Here is a 5352-nt window from a genome sequence, read left to right as displayed (position 1 = left end):
CTTTCTCCCCCCCCCCCGCCCCCCTTTTATCATATTTGTTTTTATTTTTTCTTCTGGGTAACGGACTGAAGCCTGTTTTAAAGTTGGCTATGGTATATTCTGGTGGGAAACTGAAGAAACTGGATAAAATTAGATTAGGCTCTTTAGAACTGCCTTTAATGTGCCTTTTTATTCGAGAAAGATAAGGCTAAACACAAGGATGGGCTTACTTGTAGCAAATGAATTAGAATGTTTTCTTTGGTCACAACCCTGAAAATAAGTTTTGATACTCTGTATCATTAAGGGGCAACCAGTGTTGTGGTATAAAATGCCTATCTTGTTTTCAAAACTCGATCAAGACAGTGGTTAAGCCACATAATATACTAAAATGGTAAGTTTTCCTGTATGGTCCGTTTCTGTTTAAGAAACAAACATATAATAAAACAACAACAAAAAATTCACAGTCCCATCAAAAAACACACACCCTTTTTGGTATGGATGACAATGATGGTCAGAAAATAGAGTGACATTCTGTTTTCTTCTGTCAATGGCAGTTTAATAGTTATTCATGTTTGAGTTCCCCGAGAAGAATGATTTTCATGTATAATAAATTGTTACAGTTTTGGTTTAAAGCCAGGACTTGCCAAATGGACAGAAAAGAGAGGAATTTGTCAGAAGCTCCATAAAATTCATTTTCTATATGCATAGTTGCAAGTGAGCTCTGGTATGGTCCTTGAATAACAGTGTTAATGTTTAAATCCCTTATCATAAGCTTACCTTCACAACTATTCATTTTGATTGGAACCTGTTTTGGATCTTGTTAAGCGATTTCTGTGACTTGTACTTACCTAAAATTAATTATGGGTTACTAGTTTTACAAAAACTTTCTACAAATTCAGAGACACAGTCTAGGCAGTTGCAAAGAGACAAAGGGAGTGCAGTGACATTTTTTATCAGATGATTTTTAAACAAAAAAGTAGAAAATTTTGACAAGTTTTCTTGATATCTTCGTTCATTATAGCTGTTAGCTGCAGGTGTGTCTTTACAATATATGCAACACATGTAGTTTGGGTTTTAATTAGAGCAAACGGTCTTGGACTACTGCAGAGATTATGAGCTACCTCAGCTTTTTGTATTTTAGTTACCAACAGTGTCTACAGAGTTCTGTATTCACTTTGCCACCGTTTACATGCTGAAGCTAAGGTACTTGTCTCCTCGTCTCTGGCTTTGTAGGGTGCTGGATGCCAGCGCAGAAAGCACACTTTGGCCAAGGCTACTGCAGTAATCTGAAGTGCTTCTTTGCATTTACATTAACTTTTATGCCTTCTAATTCTAGTTTAATTTTTAAATAATGCCACTTGTTTTCTTTATACCTAGGAAGTTTTCAAAATACTCAGTTAGTCATATATAATTCAAGATACTACCCATGTAGGCACACTGTATTTTAAGGTGGGCAAGTGCGATTAACGATGAACCAATTTTAAAGGGGAGGTTATTTAAAACCTCTAATTTGATTATTGGGAGGATTTTCATGCTTACTTTAGTATTTATTACCATCATACCAGTTCAAGCTATTTTACAGTCTAATACATTAGCATTTTGTATTTTGATGGAAATTGTTACAGAATTTAAAGATTTGATGAAATAAGATGTAGCAGATTTTTTGTAGCAAGTTTCTGGTAAAAGGGTTTTTTGCAAGTCTCAGGTTCTTGCTGCACTATTTTTCTTTAAATATTTATTCCAGTTACTCTAATTCATAAGCATTCTGTTCAAGTAACAGCAGCACTTGTGAATGGAAAAAAAAATGCACATGTTCTTAGTAGTTTACTAAATTTGTACAAGTTAATTAAGATTTTAGCCATCAGTGAGTTTGACAAGGGAAATTTATTTCTGTTTAGCATTAAAATGCTTCCAAAAGATCAAGTTTTTTAATTTTAACCTTGATATAGATGGAGAAATAGGAGGCAACCTCAGTATGATAGGAACTGCCACTTTGAACAGTTTAGGTCTTAAAGAGAAAGCCAATCTAATGCCAAGGGGAGAAAAATGAGCTGAAATTGTACCAACTCCTCTGCCCCGCCCCCCCACTATACCAGTTTTTCTTATTTTACAGATATCTGGTGGTTCTATAGTTTAAAGCAGCTTGTGAAATTATCCAAGTGGACTCAATTTTGTTTACCTTTCTGTAAGTTCTTAATTTTTGCCGTATAGCATTGGCAAAAATATGTACAAATTGACCTCTGTTCTTATTTCCTATTGTGAGCATTATAAATGACAAGCTCCTGTGTAGAACCTTGCTCTCAGATCACTAAAATATGTATCACGGCACAGCCCAACAATAATTAATGCTCAGCTGTGGGGACCATAGGAGCCTTTCGAAGATGATGGAACCGCACTAGGGTTGAAACTGATGGCTGTGGAGTTAATTGTGTTTTTGAGCTTGAATCTCACCTGTGATTTTTTTTTTTTAATGTCCTTTCATGACTTGATTTTTCTCATATGCCAATAAATGTATTTGTAGGTTTACTGGATTTTATTTTTAGGGAGTGGGGTGGTAATATCTTCCCATTTTTTGATTAAGTTGGTTCAGCTATGGTGCTATTCAGTAGGTATCTTCAGTGTCAGGTCCCGTAGCTGAATGCCATTGTTATTATAATTATTATTTGTAATCACATTGTAAGCTTGAATTTGGACTTGTACCTACATCTTTTGTATTTTGTGCATTTGGTTATTTAGACTTTGGGAGTCCTCTTTGGTTTCAGTCATGTATGTCTACTTTGCAGATTAAGTACACTTCATCAACTATGGTCTGTTTTGGGTTTGTAGTTTAATTTAGAATTGTGTTAAGTTGATATTTTGCATTTGACTTCATTTTACATTAGTTTGAAATAAATTATTTAATTTTTGAATTCTGGAATTTTGAACATTTACTGTAATTTGTAATATAACTGCTGTGAAATACTTGAATAAAGATGACAAGAAAAACATGTCTTTCTTTAGCTTAATTATGATTACTGTTGGCTGCAAGTGCAATGCTACTTTTCTAGCTGAACTCATTATTTTGTAGCTAGGACGTACTGATGTTTATTAATTAAGCATGCCAAAAATCTTGTTATATGATTCTTTTAGATTTTAGTAGCCCTCAGTATTTTTTATCTAAAAGTTTTTCTGTTGAGAAAGTGTGGTTTTAACTTCAATTGAAGATTGTCTAAAAGTCGTTGTGTAGCAGCAAATGGATTACTTCTGAAATTTGTTTTTCTAATTGGAAGACTATGCTATAATAGACGATCAGGTAGTATGGTTCACTTAATCTATAGTGTTTTCTCTTTAATCAGGTAGTTATCAGTGTATTTTGAACAATACATAGAATTTAAATGTGGAGAGAGATTTCATACCAGAATCTTGAGAGGCTTGTTGCTTTAAGTGAATAGAATGTTCTTGGCTTTAGATTGCCCATGTTTCTGCTGTCTGCCGTGAGACGCCTTTTCATGTCCCAAGATTAGTATACTAAACTTCCTCTATATAAATCTTTAATTTTCTTTTTTTCCTTTTTTTTTCACAGTAAAAAGGAGCTGTTTGAATTTGAGTAAGACTTTGTTTTTCTTGGTTTTGCAGATTGTATAATTTTTCCTTTTTTATTTTTAAATATTCATTAATTTACCTATCTATATTTGGCTGCATTGGGTCCCAGCAGCAGCACACAGGATCCCTTGTTGCAGCATGCGGGGTTCTCTCTGGTTGTGGTACATGAGCTCCAGAGCACGTGGGCTCTGTAATTGTGGTGTGTGGGCTCAGTAGTTGTGGCACATGGGCCTAGCTGCCCTGCGGCATGTGGGATCCCAGTTCCCTGAGCAGGGATCAAACCCACGTCCCCCGCATTGGAAGGCGGACTCTCAACCACTGGACCACCAGGGAAGTCCCTAATTTTTACTTTTGATTGTCTATATCAAAAGACTGGTAATGATAAACCTGGGAAACAGATTTTTTTAAACCTTTATCTGGGGCTTCCCTCGTGGCGCAGTGGTTAAGAATCCGCCTGCCAATGCAGGGGACATGGGTTTGAGCCCTGGTCCTGGAAAATCCCACATGCCACGGAGCAACTAAGCCCTTGCGCCACAACTACTGAGCCTGTGCTCTAGAGCCCGTGAGCCACAACTACTGAGCCTGAATGCCACAACTACCGAAGCCCGCGCACCTACAGCCCGTGCTCCACAACAAGAGAAGCCACCGCAATGAGAAGCCCACGCAGCACAGCAAAGAGTAGCCCCTGCTCGCTGCAACTAGAGAAAGCCTGTGTGCAGCAATGAAGACCCAACGCAGCCAAAAATACATACATAAATAAATAAATTTATTTAAAAAAAATAAAGCTTTATCTGAATGCTTAGAGAGTTTATAACTGCATTTGAGTCTCAATCAAGTTTTGAGGGCTCCAAGGATGAAGCTGGGTTTATGTATCCAGTTTTAGTTTCCGTCAGACTCAAAACTACAGTAAAGTGAGAGACTAATATTTAAGTACCTACTTCATCTTATCCCTATGCCCAAACACCTGAAAAGTTACCTCTTGGCTTTTTTTAAAATACAAATTCCCTCTCTTACCCGCACAGTCTTATGTCTGTCATGTCCTAGGCACTATGCTAGACATATGTGATACACAGGTGACATATTCTCTATCCTTAAGGAGCTTATAGTCTGCTAGGGGTGGTTGGTACAAATACTAGTAGTAATTACTAGTAGTAATTATTCGGTGGGTTAAGGGCTGTAATAGAAGGAACACAGTGTTTTTCAGAGTTCTAAGAAGGGAACCAATTCTGTTTAGGAATGGAGGCAATGAGGGAAGCCTTCCGAGGGAGCTGGCATTTTATTTGCCCTTTGCCTCTACCTGGCTTTTCTATAGTCTAGTCCCACTTTACCAAAACTTTTTCTTAGTTTCTTGTGACCCTTCATATTATATCGTATCACTTTCACCACCTGGAGTATCTTAATCTGTTGAAATCTTGCTCATATTTCAGGAGTGGGCCTAGATTCTACACCAATAAATCTCCTGTATGGTATCATTCATCCTCAGAACTTAGCTGTATTTTGTACTGTGTAACATAGTAAATTACTAGTGTTATGTAAATCTTAGTAATTTATTCACGTGGGAAAGGGGATACAAAAGAAGTATTATATTTTACATTCCTTGTAGGAATTTAAAACAATGCTGGACATAGAGAAAATGTGTAATTCTTTTTGGTTTAATTGACATAGAAAGCTGAAACTTATCTAAATCATCCTTTCATAGATTCAACAAATACACACTAAGTGCCTACTGTATGCCAGGCACTGTTGCAGAAGTTGGAAATAAAGCAGCAAAAAAAAAAAAAAAAAAAAAAA

Source organism: Lipotes vexillifer, unplaced genomic scaffold (assembly GCF_000442215.2).
Source record: "Lipotes vexillifer unplaced genomic scaffold, Lipotes_vexillifer_v1.1 scaffold131, whole genome shotgun sequence".
NCBI lineage: Eukaryota > Metazoa > Chordata > Mammalia > Artiodactyla > Lipotidae > Lipotes > Lipotes vexillifer.
The sequence above is the reverse complement of the archived record's forward strand: the minus strand, read 5'-3'. Positions refer to the sequence as shown.